Below are 16,602 nucleotides of genomic sequence, written 5' to 3'. Positions count from 1 at the left end.
ATTTATGCACAGCAAGCTCCCACCAGCAGCAATGTAATAATGACTGGATAATCTGTTTTTATGATGGTAAACACTGGCCAGGGCGCCAGGGAAAAATCCTCTGCTCTTTTTCATAATAGTACCGTGGCATCTTTTGTTTCCAGTGAAGAGGGTGGATGGGCCCTTGGTTTAATGTCTCATCTGGAAGACAGCATCTCTAACAGTGCAATACTGAGGCAGCATTACACTGGATTGTCAGCCTGGACTTTTGTGCTGGGTGGGGCCTATTAAGGACAAAGAAGCTGAAGTATGCTTAGACTTTTCGCATTTCTCCTCCATCTGCTCAGTCCTATTTCTAAAGTATCCTTTATTCTAGTGCTATTTGTCTTGCCCAGTCCTCTGTGCATCTTGTTTCTCCTCTCTAATGTTTCGCCCTGGTGCCCTTCGACTGCCAGATTAGTTTAAACCTTCTTCATAACACTAATTAACTTCCCTGAGTGTATTGTGGGTTAGAGTCACAGAGTCATAGAGTTATACAACACAGAAACAGGCCCTTCGGCCCATCGTGTCCGTGCTGCCATCAAGCACCTATCCATTCTAATCCCATTTTCCAGCACTTGGCCCGTAGCCCTGTCTGCTTTAGTGTTTCAAGTGTTCATCTAAATACTTCTTAAATGTTGTGAGGGTTCCTGCCTCTACCACCCCCTCAGGCAGTGTGTGTTCCAGACTCCAACCGCCCTCTGGGTGAAAAGATTTTTCCTCAAATCCCCTCTAAACCTCCTGCCCCTCAGCCTTCTCTGCTCTAAGGAAAATAACCCTAACCTATCCAGTCTCTCTTCATAGCAGAAACACTCCAGCCCAGGCAGCATCCTGGTGAATCTCCTCTGCAACCTCTCCAGTGCAATCACATCCTTCATTTAGTGTGGCGACCAGAACTGCACACAGTACTCCAGCTGTGGCCTAACTAGCATTTTATACAGCTCCAACTTAACTTCCCTGCTCTTATATTCTATGCCGTGGCTAATAAAGGCAAGTACCCCATATGCCTACTTAACCACCTTATCTACCTGTGCTGCTGCATTCAGGGATCTATGGACATGTACACCAAGGACCCGCTGATCCTCTGTACTTCCTAGGGTCCTACCATTCATTGTGTATTCCCTTGCCGTGTTAGTCCTCCCAAAATGCATCACCTCACACTTCTCAGGATTAAATTCTATTTGCCACTGCTCTGCCCATCTTATCAGCCCATCTATATCGTCCTGTAATCTAAGGCTTTCCTCCTCACTATTTATGACACCACCAATTTTCATTTCATCTGTGAATTTACTGATCATACCTCCTAAATTCACGTCTAAATCATTAATGTAAATTCAAACAGCAAGGGTCCCAGCATCGATCTCTGTGGTACACCACTCGTCACAGGCTTCCAATCGCAAAAACAACCTTCGACCATCACCCTCTGCCTCCTGCCACTAAGCCAATTTGGGATCCAATTTGCCAAAATTGCCCTGGATCCCATGAGCTCTGACCTTCTTGACCATTCTCCCATGAGGGATCTTGTCAAAAGCCTTACTGAAGCCCACGTAGACTACATCAGCTGCACTACCCTCAGCTATGAGGGTAAAAGCTTCATTCCACGTTTCACATATACTGTGGGTCGTTCCCATATACTGCATGTTCTGTGGGTTATGTCCATATACTACAGGCTTCATCAAACAGGAACTTAGAGATGCATGCAACAAGGGTGCTACAATCATGATGGGTAACTTTAATCCATATATAGACCGGGCAAACCAAATTAGCAATAATACTATGGCGGATGAATGCCTGGAGTGCATATGAGATGGTTTTATAGACCAGTATGTCGAGGAACCAACTAGGGAACAAGCTATCCTAGATTTGGTATTGTGCTATGAGAAGGGGTTAATTAATAACCTTGTTGTGCAGGGTCCTTTAGGGGACAGTGACCATAACATGATAGAATTCTACATTAGGATGTAAAGTGAAGTAGTCCGATCTGAAACTAGAGTCCTAAATCTAAACAAAAGAAACTACGGAGGTACGAGACGTGAGTTGACTAAGATAGATTGGGGATAAAAGCAAAATACTGCAGTTGCTGGAAATCTGAAACAAAAACAGAAAATGCTGGAAAAACTCAGCAGGTCTAACAGCATCTGCGGAGAGAAAAAAAGAGTTAACATTTCGAGTCTGAAGAAGAGTCATAAGAGCTTGAAACATTAACTGTTTTTTTCTCAAGATAGATTGGGGACCTTCATTAAAAGGCATGATGGTGGATAGGCCATGGCTAATATTTAAGGAATGAATGTATGCATTGCAAGTTATATATTCCTTTCTGGCACAGAAACACAATAGGATACGTGGCCCAACTATAGCTTACAAAAGAAATTAAGGATAGTATTAAATCCAAAGAGAAGTCATATAAAGTTGCTAGAAAAAATAGCAAGCCTGAGGATTGGAAGCAGTTTAAAATTCAGCAAAGGAGGTCCAAGATATGGATTAAGAAGGTAAAAATAGAGTATGCGAGTAAACTTGCAAGGAACATAAAAATGGACTGTAAAAGCTTCTGTAAATATGTAAAAAAAAGAGATTTGTGAACACAAATGTAGGTCCCTTACAGTCCAAAACGGGAGAATTTATAATAGAGAACAAGGAAAGGGCAGAGCAGTAAACAACTACTTTAGTTCTGTCTTTATGGAGGAAGACACAAATAACTTCCCAGAAATGCTCGGGAAGCAAGGGTCCAGCGAGAAGGAGGAATTGGAGCAAATTAGTATTACTAAAAAAACAGTGCTGGAGAAATTAATGGGACTAAAAGCTGATAATTCCCCAGGGCCCGATAATCTACATCCCAGGATAGTAACGGAGGTGGCCATGAAATACTGGATTTTGTTGGTTGTCATCTTCCAAAATTCTGTAGATTCTGGAACAGTCCCACCAGTTGCAGGGTGGCAAATATAACCCCACCATTTAAAAAAGGAAGGACGGAGAAAACAAGGAATTACAGACCAGTTAGCCTGACATCAGTAGTAGGGAAAATGCTAGAGTCTATTATAAAGGATGTGATAACAGGACACTTAGAAAATTTTAACGGGATTAGAGAAAGTCAGTATGAATTTATGAAAGCAGAATCATGTTTGACAAACCTACTGGAGGTTTTGAGGATGTAACTAGCAGAATAGATAAGGGAGAACCAGTGGATGTGGTGTATTTGGACTCTCAGAAAGCTTTTGATAAAATTCTACATAAGAGGTTAGTGTGCAAAATTAAAGCACATGGGACTGGGGGTAATATATTAGCATGGATCGAGAATTGGTGAGCAGACAGGAAACAGAAGAGGAATAAATGGGTCTTTTTCAGAATGGCAGGCAGTGACTAGTGGGGTTCAGTGCTTGGTCTCGAGCTATTCACAATATATATGTCAATGACTTGGATGAGGGAACCAAATGTAATATTTCCAAGTTTGCTGATGACACAAAACTAGGTGGGAATGTAAGTGGTGAGGAGGGCATTAAGAGGCTTCAAGGCGCTTTAGACAAGTTGAGTGAGTGGGAAATACGTGGCAGATGCAGTATTATGTGGATAAGTGTGAAGTTATCCACTTTGAGAGAAAAAACAGAAAGGCAGAGTATTATTTAAATGGTGATAGGTTGACCTTGTACACCAATCACTGAAAGCAAGCATGCAGGTGCAACATGCAGTTAAGAAGGCAAATGGCATGTTGGCCTTCATAAGAACATAAGAAATAGGAACAGGAGTAGACCATTCGGCCCCTCGAGCCTGCTCCGCCGTTCAATAAGATCACTGCTGATCTTCTTGTGTTTCGATTTCCACATTCCCATCTAACCCCGATAACTTTTGATTCCCTTGCCTAACAAGAATCTATCTACCTCTGCCTTAAAAATATTCAATGATCCCGCCTCCACCACCTTCTGAGGCAGAGAATTCCAAAGTCACACAACCCTCTGAGGGAAAAAATTTCTCCTCATCTCTGTCCTAAAAGAGTGACCCCTAATTTTAAAACAGTGCCCCCTAATTCTGGACTCACCCACAACAGGAAACATCCTTTCCACATCCACCTTGTCAAGGCCGTTCAAGATCTTGTATACTTCAATCAAATCACCCTTCACTCTTCTAAACTCTAGTGGAAACAAGCCTAGTCTGTCCAACCTTTCCTCATAAGACAACCCACTCATTCCAGGTAACAATCTAGTAAACCTCCTCTGAACCACCTCCAATGCATTTATATCCTTCCTTAAATAAGGAGACCAAAACGGCACACAGTATTCGAGATGTAGTCTCACCAATACCCTGTATAACTGAAGCACAACATCCTTACTTTTATGTTCAATTCCAATCATAATACAGGATAGCATTCCATTCTTCTTGACTACATGCTGTACCTGCATACTAATTAGTTGTGACTCATGCACCTTAGAATTCCTCTGCACCTCAGAATTATGCAGTCGTTCTCCATTTAAATAATACTCTGCTTTGTCTGTTCTTCCTGCCAAAGTGAACAACTTCACATTTTCCCACATTAAACTCCATTTGCCAGATCTTTACCCACTCACTCAACCTATCTATATCCATCTGCAACCTCCTCATGTCCTCTTCACAACATACTTTCCCACCTATCTTTGTGTCATCTGCAAATGTATCCACCATGCCTCCACTCCCCTCATCTAAGTCATTGATGTAAATTGTAAAAAATTGAGGCCCCAGCACAGACCCCTGTGGGACTCCACTCATCAAATCCGGCCAATCAGAAAAAGACCCATTTATGCATACTCTCTGCTTTCTGCCAGCCAGCCAACCTTCTATCCATAATAATATTTACCCCCTACACCCTGCGCTTTCATTTTCCGTAATAACCTTTGATGTGGCACCTTATCAAATGCCTTCTGGAAGTCCAAGTACAGTATGTCTACAGGTTCCCTTTTATCCACGGCGCATGTTACTCCTTCAAAAAGGATAATTGGTTAAAAATGATCTTCCTTTCACAAACCCATGCTGACTCTTCCCAATTGCCATGAGCTCTTCAAAGAGCCCAGCTATAACCTTCTTAATAATGGATTCTAATAACTTCCCCACGACAGACGTCAAGCTAACTGGCCTATAGTTTCCTGTTTTCTGCCTCCCTCTCATCTTGAATGGAGGGGTTATATTTGCTACTTTCCAATCTGATGGAATCTTTCCAGAAACTAGTGAATTTTGGAAAATTAACACCGCATCGACTACCTCATTAGCCACTTCTTTTAAGACCCTAGGATGTAGTCCATCGGGACCCGGAGACTTGCCAACCTGCAGCTCTATCAATTTGCTCAGTACCATTGTGAGAGGACTTGAGTACAGGAGCAAGGATCTCTTACTGCAGTTATACAGGGCCTTGATGGGACCACACCTGGAGTATTGTGTGCAGTTTTGGTCTCCTTATCTAAGAAAGGATATATTTGCCATAGAGGGATCGCAGCAACGGTATACCAAACTGATTCCTGGGATGGCAGGATTGTCGTAAGAGGAGAGATTGGGCCGACTAGGTCTTTATTCACTGGAGTTTAGAAGAATGAGAGACGATGTCATTGAAACATTTAAAATCTGACAGGGATGGACAGACTGGATGCAGGGATGATGTTTCCTCTGGCTGGGGTATCTAGAACAAGGGGTCACAGTCTCAGGATATGGGGCAGGCATTTAGGACTGAGATGAGGAGAAATTTCTTCACTCAGAGGGTGGTGAACCTGTGGAATTCTCTACCATAGAAGCTGTGGAGGCCGGGTCACTGAATATAGTTAAGAAGGAAACAGATTTCTGGACTCTAAAGGCGTCAAGGGATATGGGGAGAGAGTGGGAGTATCGTTGTCATAGAGGATCAGCCATGATCCTATGGCAGAGCAGGCTTTAAGGACCAAATGGCCTACACCTGCTCCTGTTTTGTATGTTTCTATGTTTCTATGGTGTGGTTTATACCAATATGCTATATGTACTGTGGGCTCCTCCATCTAGTATTGCATGGTTGGAAAGAGAGGATTGCCTTGAGGCAAGGACAGAATTCATTTGTTTAGAGCTGGGAAGAAAAAAGTTTTAATCATGCTACTAGGGGTATTCCCACTGGCAGGACAGACCCAGCAGAGGTGGCGCCGCAGTAGTATACAGTCAGGAGTGCTCCCTCCAAGTGGTGTTCAACATGGAGGAGCACTGCTTCATCAGCTGAGGGAGCAGTGCGTGGTAATCAGCAGGCGGTTTCCTTGCCCATGTTTGACCTGGTGCAACGAGACTTCATGGGGTCTGGAGTCGATGTTGAGGGCTCCCAGGGCAACTCCCTCCCGACCGTATACCACTGTGCTGCCACCTCTGCTGGGCCTGTCCTGCCAATGGGACAGGACATACCCAGGGATGGTGATGGTGGCATCTGGGACATTATCATTATGTAAGGTATGATTCCGTGAGGATGACTATGCCAGGCTGTTGCTTGACTAGTTTGTGAGACAGCTCTCCCAATTTTGGCACTAGCCCCCAGATGTTAGTAAGGAGGACTTTCCAGAGTTGAGAGGATGTGTTTGCCATTGTCGTTTTCGGTGTCTAGGTTGATGCCAGGCCGTCCGGTTTCATATTTCATTGACTTGTTTTTATCAATTTGATACAACTGAGTGGCTTGCTAGGCCATTAAGAGTCAACCACATTGCTGTGGGTCTGGAGTCAGATGTAGGCCAGACCAGGTAAGAATAGCAGATTCACAATCAACATGGTTTCATGGTTATCATTAGTCTTTTAATTCCAGATTTTTTTTGTTGAATTCAAGTTGGATTCAAACCCGGGTACCCCAGAGCATTACCCTGGGTCTCTGGATTACCAGTCTAGTGACAATACCACTATGCCACTGCCTCCTTCTGTTCTTTGCAGCAAAGAGCAACAGTCCAGAAGGTTGTATTGCCTGCCTAGTGCCAGGGTTCAAGACATTTACTCAGGGCTGGAGAGGAACTTGCAGTGGGAGGGGGTGGATCCAGTTGTCATGGTCCATGTAGGTACCAATAACATAGGCAGGATGAGGAAGGAGGTTGTGTATTGTCAGTCTGAGGAGCTAGGCAACAAATTAAGAAGCAGAACCTCAAAGATAATGATCTCTGGATTATTACCTGAGCCCCATGCAAATAGGCATAAGGCAAATAAGATTAGAGAGATGAGTGCTTGGCTCAATCTGATGTGAGAGAAATGGGTTCCGGTTCATGGGGCACTGGCATCAGTACTGGGGAAAGTGGGGGCTGTACCGTTAAAACAGTCTACCCCCGAACCAGGCTGGGGGTGGTGTCCTTGCGAGCTGCATAACTAAGGAAGTAGAGAGTGCTTTAAACTAAACAAGGGGGGTGGTGAGGGATCAAGCTTGGGTAGAGGTAGCAATTCAAGGTGTAGAGTCAAGACAGGAGAGCAAAATAGTAATCTGAGAAATGAGAGCCAGAGAATGGCAGGAAGGGACAGAGAGAAAAAAACCTAAGAATTCACCAACAGTCAAGACTAGATGTTACAAAGATAACAAAAGGCTCTGTATCTGAATGTGCATAGCATTCATAAAGAAAATGAATTGATAATGCAAATTGAAGTAAATAAATATGATACCCATTATGGAGACGTGGCTGCAAGATGACAAGGATTGGGTCCTGAATATTGAGGAGTATGTGACATTCAAGTAGAATAGGAAGCTAGGTAAAGGTGGAGGGGTAGCACTGTTAATCAAGGATGGCATTGGTGCAATAGTTAGGAATGGCCTTGGTTCAGGAGATAAGGGTGTAGAATCGGTTTGGGTGGAGATGAGGAAGAATAGGGGAAAAAAGTCATTAGTGGGAGTGGTCTACAGGCCTCCTAACAATAGCCACAGTGTAGGACAAAGTGTACAAGAAGAAATATTGTGTGCTTGTGATAAAGGGAGGGCAATAATCATGGGTGATTTTAACCTACACATAAACTGGAAAAATCAGGTTGACAGTAGTAGCCTGGATGAGGAGTTCTTAGAATGCTTTTGAGATAGTTTCTTAGAGCAGCATGTTCTGGAACCAATCAAAGAGCAGGTTATATTAGTCTTGGTATTGTGTAATGTGACAGGATTAATTAATGACCTCAGAGTAAAGGAACCCCTGGATAGCAGTGACCACAATATGATTGAATTTTACATCCAGTTTGAAAGGGAGAAGAGTGGGTCTAAGACTAGTATTTTAAACTTAAATGAGGGCAACTATGTGGGGATGAAATCTGAGCTAGCTGAAGTGAACAAGGATGCTAGGCCAGAGGATAGATCAATAGAGAAGCAGTAGGAAACATTTCAGGGGATATTTCAGAATACTCAGAATAAGTATATTCCTAAAATAAAGAAAAATTCTGAGGTGAGGACCCACCATCCATGGTTAACTAAAGAAGTTAAAGAAAGCATCAAGCTTAAAAACATATAACTACACAAAAATGATTGGTCAGAATATAAAGAACGGCAGAGAATGACTTAAAGGTTAATCAAGAGCAATAAATTAGAGTATGAGAGGAAGTTAGCGAGAAATGTCAAAATGGATAGCAAAAATTTCTACAGGTATTTAAAAAGGAAAAAAGAGAATCTAACCATCTCCCCTTGACATTCAATGGCTTTACCATTGCTGAATCCCCGCTATCAATATCCTGGGGGGTTACCGTTGACTAGCAACTGAACTGGACTAGCCATATAAATATTGTGGCCACAAGAGCAGGTCAGAAACTAGGAATTTTGTGGCAAGTAACTCACTTCCTGACTCCCCAAAGCCTGTCCACCGTCTACAAAGCACAGGAGTGTGATGGAATACTCCCCACTTGCCTGGATGAGTGCAGCTCCCTCAACGCTCAAGAAGCTCAACACATGGGATGAGAATGCATCTGAGTCGGGTGAGTTGGAATCAAATGTCGGCAGAAAAGACAGTGGCTGAATGGGCCACCTTCAAAGAAAAAGTATTGCAGGCAATGTTGAGGCATATTTGAGGTAGGACAAATAAATCCAGAGCACCCTGGATGACGAGAGAGATTGAGGTAAAGATGAAAAGGAAGAAGTGCACTTTTGACAGATGTCAGGTAGAAAATCCAATGGAGAATCAGGCTGAATATAGAAGGGCCAGAGGGGAAGTGAAGAAAATAATAAGAAAAGCAAGGAGAGAGCATGAAAGGAGGCTGTCAATGAACATAAAAGGGAATCCCAAGGTCTTATATAAGCATGTAAATAATAAAAGGGTAGTAAAAGAAAGAGTAGGACTGAATGGGACAAAAAAGGGGATTTGCGTGTGGAGGCTAGAGAAATAGAGGTTTTAAATGAGTACTTTAGACCTGTCTTTACAAAGGAAGAACTTGCTACCCAGGCCAACATGAGAGAGGAGGTAACTGGTATAATAGAAGAACTTACAATCAAGAGGAATGAGGTGTTGGAAAGCCCATCTTAACTTAAAATAGATAAGGCACCAGGACCAGATGAGATGTATCCAAGATTACTGAGGGAAGTGAGAGTGGAAATTGCAGAGCCACTAGTGTTAATCTTCCAGTCTTCCTTAGACACAGGGATGGTGCCAGAGGACTGGAGAATTGCGAATGTTACACCCTTGTTCAAAAAGGGGTGTAAGGATAAAGCCGGTAACTACAGACCAATTAGTTTGACCTCAGTGGCAGAGAAACTTCTGGAAACTATAGTATGGGATAAAATCAATAATCACTTAGACAAGTGCAGGATAATTAAGGAAAGCCAGCAAGGGAAAATCATGTTTAACTAACTTGCTGGAGTTTTTTGAGGAGGTAACCAAGAAGGTTGATGAGGGCAACGCTGTTGATGTGGTGTATATGGATTTTCAAAAGGCATTTGATACAGTGCCACATGACAGACTTGTGAGCAAAATTCTAGCTCATGGAATAAAAGGGAAAGTAGGCATTTGGATAAGAAATTGGCCGAGTGACAGGAAACAGAGAGTAGTGATAAATGGTTGTTTTTCAGATTGGAGGAAGGTTTGTCGTAGAGTTCCCCAGGAGTCAGTGTTTGGACCCTTGCTCTTCCTGATATATATTAATGACATAGACTGTGGTGTGCAGGACATGATTACAAAATTTGCAGATGATACAAAGATTGGAAACGTTGTCAACTGTGAAGGAGATAGCCTTGAACTTCAAAAGGACGTAGACATGTTGGTGGATTGGGCAGACAAGTTGCAGATGAAGTTCAATGCAGAGAAGTGTGAGGTGATTCATTTTGGCAGGAAGAATATGGTGAGTCAGTATGAAATAAAGGGAGAGTCTCTAAAGGAGGTGCAGGAACAGAGAGACCTCGGTGTGTATGTACATGGGTCATTGAAGATGGCAGGGCATGTTGAGAGAGAAGTTAATAAAACATAAAGTATCTTAGGCTTTATTAATAGGGGCATTGAGCACAAGAGTAAGGAGGTCATGTTGAACTTGTATAAGACACTAGTTAAGCCTTACCTGGAGTATTGTGTCCAGTTCTGGGTGCCATACTTAAGGAAAGATGTGAAGGCATTGGAAACAGTCCCAATCTCAAAATCCCAAAAAGAGAGGAGATTCACAAGAATGATTCTCGGGATGAACAACTGTAGCTATGAGGATAGATTGGAGAGATTGGGACTGTTTTCCTTGGAGAAAAGAAGGCTGAGAGGAGCCTTGATAGAGGTATTCAAGATCCTGAGGGGTATGGACAGGGTAAATGGTGAGAAACTGTTCCCACTCAAGAGAACATCAAGTACTACAGGGCACAGATTCAAAATAATTGGCAAAGGGAGTAAATGTGATGTGAGGAAACACTTTTTCTCCCAGAGGGTGGTTGGAGTCTGGAACAAACCTTCAGAAAGGGTGGAGGAGGCAGGTTCAATCAAGGTATTCAAAAGGCAATTGGATTGCTACCTGAAAAGAGAGAATGTGCAAGGTTACGAGGATAATGCAGGCGAGTGGGATTAGATGGAATGCTCTTTCAGAGAGCCACTGCAGACTTGATGAACTGAATGGCACTGTACAGATACTGTGATACTGTGACACCATCCAGGCCAAAGCAGCCCGCTTGATTGGCACTTCCACAAACATTCGCTCCCTCCACCACCGATGCACAGTAGCAGCAGTGTGTACCATCTACAAGATGCACTGCAGGAATTCACCAAGGCTCCCTAGGCAGCAACTTCCAAACCCATAACCTCTATGATCTAGAAGGACAAGGGCAGCAGATAGATGGGAACACCACCACCTGGGGGTTCCCCTCCAAGTCACTCACCATCCTGACTTGAAAATATATCGCCATTCCTCCACTGTCGCTGGGTCAAAATCCTGGAACTCCCTTCCTAACAGCACTGTGGGTGTTCCTACACCACATGGACTGCAGTGGTTCAAGAAGGCAGCTCAGCACCACCTTCTCAAGGGCAACTAGGGGTGAGAAATAAATGTTGGCCCAGCCAGCGAAGCCCACATCCCGTGAATGAATAAATAAAAAGTAAAGTGAGCGTTGGTCCTCTAGAGAGTGTTAATGGGGAGTTAATAGTAGATAATAAGGAAATGGCAAATGAAATGAACAAATATTTTGCTTCTGTCTTCACTAAAGAGGATACAAAAAACATTACAGTAATAGCTGTAAATCAGGAGGTGGGAGAGGGGAACTTGGTGAAATTACAATCATTAGGGAAGCAGTACTGACTTGGATATTGGAATACAGAATACATTTTCAAAATGTACCAGTGATACCAAACTTTGGGGAATGGCAAACAGTGATGAAAATACCAATTGACTGTGACAGGACATAGGTAGGTTAGCAGAATGGGCAGACAAGTGGCAGATGGAATTTAATGCAGAGAAGTGTGCAGTTTTGCATTATGGCAGAAGGGATAAGGTGAGGTAATATAGGCTTAATGACACTGTGCTAAAGAGTGTGAGGGACAGGGGGACTGTGGGGCTGGGGGGGTGCATGTGCATAGATTATTGAAGGATGCAGGATATATTGAGAGAGTGGTTAGCAAAACATATGGGATCCTGGGTTTCAGAAATTGAGGCATTGAGTACAAAAGCAGGGAAGCTATGTTGAACCTTTATAAACTCTGGTTAGGCCACAACTAGAGTATTGTATCCAGTTCTGGTCACCACACTTTAGGAAGGATTTGAGGGTCCTTGAAAGGAGCAGAAGAGATTTACCAGAATGGTTCAGGTTGGATATACCCATTGGCTGATGGCACAGGGACTAGAAGTCACATACAACTTTTTTACACAACAAGTGTAATGACCTAGAACTCGCTGCCCATCAGGGTGGTGGAAAGGCAGATGATGAATAATTTCAAAAAGAAATCCAATGGGCACTTACAGGGAAATGGGAGTAGAGTGGGGAATGGGACTAATTGCATTGCTCCAAAGAGAGCCAGTGTGGACTTGATAGGCTGAATGGCCTCCTTCAATGCAAAATGACACTATAAAGAAAACGCACATGCAGTTGAAGAAATAACCCACAATATATGCTGTATAATATGCTTTATAAGAAATATATCTGTGCCTCCTAGTCCTTGTACCGTCAGCTAGTGGGAATAGCTTTTCTTTGCCTACCTTATCTGAACCTGTCAGAATCTTGTACACCTCTATCAAATCTCCCCTCAATCTCCTTTGCTCCAAGGAGAACAACCCCAGCCTCTCCAACCTAACCTTGTAGCTAAAATCCCTCATCCTTGGAACCTTCCCAGCAAACCTCCCTTGCGCCCTCACAAGAATCCCAAATCCCTCCCAGTGATTGGAAGTAGACCCAACATTCCAGCTGTGGCCCAACCAGAGCTCTGTACAGGGTCAGCACAGCTCCCCTGCCACTGCACTCAACCCTCCATCCATGAAGCTCAAGATCCCACATACTGCCCCATCGGTCCTCCCAACATGGTCCACCCAACACCAAAGAGCCACGTACATGAAGCCCAGGCCCCCTGTCCCTGCATACTTCCCAGAACTGCACCATCTAGTCGACACCACCCCTCCCCATTCCTTTCTTCTATTCTTTCATGGAATATCAGTGTTGCAGGAAAATCCAGCATTTGTTGCCCATACATAATTGCTTGTACTCTGGGTTATATTGTTATATTGCATGTACAGTATGTTATTCCATGTATTGTGTGTACTATGTCTTATTCCATATACTGTGTGTACTGTGCATTATCCCGTGGATTATGCACATATTGGCCTGAATTTTCAGTTCGATAGGCAGGCCCAGGAGCAGCCAGGAAACGGACCACCGACTGCAATCGGCCCCCGACTGTGATTTCACGCTGGCTAGCCAATTAATGGCCAGCATGAAGCCCGCACTGAAAAGCTCAGCGCTGCCGGGGTGGGGGCGAGAGGAGGGCAGGCGATGACATCAATGCAAGCCTGGGCAAGCCCTGACAGAAAGCTCCCTGAAGGCAGAGAGCAGCCTCAGAGAACTGAAGACCTGAAACCCAGGAAATAAAGTTTTTAAAATCAGGAAAAAAATATCCAAGCATCACTACCAGGCACCTGAACATATAGATTATGAAAATGTTGTCCACAGATTTCTATTTTTATTTTATTCAATAATGGAAACCTCATCCTACCCTTGGATGAGGTTTGGTGAAAAATGTAAAGGCTGCCTGATCCGATTCGTCCGTCCACCAACCATAAGATTGGACGGGCCACGTAAATGGCAAACAATTACGCTCAGTTTTGGTATTTGTGCCTATTGTGCCATACCGTATACTGTGCCTATTGTGCCATACTGTATACAGTGCCTATTGTGCCATACTGTATACAGTGTCTATTGTGCCATACCGTATACTGTGCCTATTGTGCCATACTGTATACAGTGTCTATTGTGCCATAATGTATACTGTGCCTATTGTGCCATACTGTATACTGTGCCTATTGTGCCATACCGTATACAGTGCCTATTGTGCCATACTGTATACTGTGCCTATTGTGCCATACCGTATACTGTGCCTATTGTGCCATACTGTATACAGTGCCTGTTGTGCCATACTGTATACTGTGCCTATTGTGCCATACCGTATACTGTGTCTATTGTGCCATACTGTGTACAGTGCCTATTGTGCCATACTGTATACTGTGCCTATTGTGCCATACCGTGTACAGTGCCTATTGTGCCATACTGTATACAGTGCCTATTGTGCCATACTGTATACAGTGCCTGTTGTGCCATACTGTATACAGTGCCTATTGTGCCATACTGTATACTGTGCCTATTGTGCCATACTGTATACTGTGTCTATTGTGCCATACCATATACTGTGCCTATTGTGCCATACTGTATACAGTGCCTATTGTGCCATACTGTATACTGTGCCTGCTGTGCCATACTGTATACAGTGCCTATTGTGCCATACTGTATACAGTGCCTGTTGTGCCATACTGTATACTGTGCCTGTTGTGCCATACTGTATACAGTGCCTGTTGTGCCATACTGTATACAGTGCCTGTTGTGCCATACTGTATACTGTGCCTATTGTGCCATACCGTATACAGTGCCTATTGTGCCATACTGTATACTGTGCCTATTGTGCCATACCGTATACTGTGCCTATTGTGCCATACTGTATACAGTGCCTATTGTGCCATACTGTATACAGTGCCTATTGTGCCATACTGTATACTGTGCCTATTGTGCCATACCGTATACAGTGCCTATTGTGCCATACTGTATACAGTGCCTGTTGTGCCATACTGTATACAGTGCCTGTTGTGCCATACTGTATACTGTGCCTATTGTGCCATGCTGTTTACAGTGCCTGTTGTGCCATACTGTATACAGTGCCTGTTGTGCCATACTGTATACTGTGCCTATTGTGCCATACTGTATACTGTGCCTATTGTGCCATACTGTATACAGTGCCTATTGTGCCATACCGTATACAGTGCCTATTGTGCCATACCGTATACAGTGCCTATTGTGCCATACCGTATACTGTGCCTATTGTGCCATACTGTATACTGTGTCTATTGTGCCATACCGTATACTGTGCCTATTGTGCCATACTGTATACAGTGCCTATTGTGCCATACTGTATTCTGTGCCTGTTGTGCCATACTGTATACTGTGCCTATTGTGCCATACTGTATACAGTGCCTGTTGTGCCATACTGTATACAGTGCCTGTTGTGCCATACTGTATACAGTGCCTGTTGTGCCATACTGTATACAGTGCCTGTTGTGCCATACTGTATACTGTGTCTATTGTGCCATACTGTATACAGTGCCTGTTGTGCCATACTGTATACTGTGTCTATTGTGCCATACTGTATACAGTGCCTGTTGTGCCATACTGTATACTGTGTCTATTGTGCCATACTGTATACTGTGCCTATTGTGCCATACTGTATACAGTCCCTGTTGTGCCATACTGTATACTGTGTCTATTGTGCCATACTGTATACAGTGTCTATTGTGCCATACCGTATACTGTGTCTATTGTGCCATACTGTATACAGTGCCTGTTGTGCCATACTGTATACTGTGTCTATTGTGCCATACCGTATACTGTGTCTGTTGTGCCATACTGTATACAGTGCCTGTTGTGCCATACTGTATACTGTGTCTATTGTGCCATACTGTGTACAGTGCCTGTTGTGCCATACTGTATACTGTGTCTATTGTGCCATACCGTATACTGTGCCTATTGTGCCATACTGTATACAGTGCCTGTTGTGCCATACTGTATACAGTGCCTATTGTGCCATACTGTATACAGTGCCTATTGTGCCATACTGTATACAGTGCCTATTGTGCCATACTGTATACAGTGCCTGTTGTGCCATACCGTATACTGTGCCTATTGTGCCATACCGTATACAGTGCCTATTGTGCCATACCGTATACTGTGTCTATTGTGCCATACCGTATACTGTGTCTATTGTGCCATACTGTATACAGTGCCTGTTGTGCCATACTGTGTACAGTGCCTATTGTGCCATACTGTATACAGTGCCTATTGTGCCATACTGTATACAGTGCCTATTGTGCCATACTGTATACTGTGCCTATTGTGCCATACCGTATACAGTGCCTATTGTGCCATACCGTATACTGTGTCTATTGTGCCATACCGTATACTGTGCGTATTGTGCCATACCGTGTACAGTGCCTATTGTGCCATACTGTATACAGTGCCTATTGTGCCATACTGTATACAGTGCCTATTGTGCCATACTGTATACTGTGCCTATTGTGCCATACTGTATACTGTGCCTATTGTGCCATACTGTATACTGTGCCTATTGTGCCATACTGTGTACAGTGCCTATTGTGCCATACTGTATACTGTGCCTATTGTGCCATACTGTATTCAGTGCCTATTGTGCCATACTGTATACTGTGCCTATTGTGCCATACTGTATACAGTGCCTATTGTGCAATACTGTATACTGTGCCTATTGTGCCATACTGTGTACAGTGCCTATTGTGCAATACTGTATACTGTGCCTATTGTGCCATACTGTATACTGTGCCTATTGTGCAATACTGTATACTGTGCCTATTGTGCAATACTGTATACAGTGCCTATTGTGCCATACTGTGTACAGTGCCTATTGTGCCATACTGTATACTGTGTCTATTGTGCCATAC

General features: G+C 43.5%; 1 protein-coding gene across 1 annotated transcript in view; it reads left to right on the top strand.

The window, feature by feature from the left end:
- tat (tyrosine aminotransferase) overlaps positions 1-16,602 on the top strand; it is an 89,983-nt gene that overhangs the window by 30,758 nt on the left and 42,623 nt on the right. The window lies entirely within an intron of this gene.

The sequence above is a fragment of the Cetorhinus maximus genome, chromosome 6 (genome assembly GCF_964194155.1).
Source record: "Cetorhinus maximus chromosome 6, sCetMax3.hap1.1, whole genome shotgun sequence".
Taxonomy (NCBI): domain Eukaryota; kingdom Metazoa; phylum Chordata; class Chondrichthyes; order Lamniformes; family Cetorhinidae; genus Cetorhinus; species Cetorhinus maximus.
Note: the sequence above shows the minus strand (reverse complement) of the source record. Positions and strands in the feature narration are given on the sequence as shown.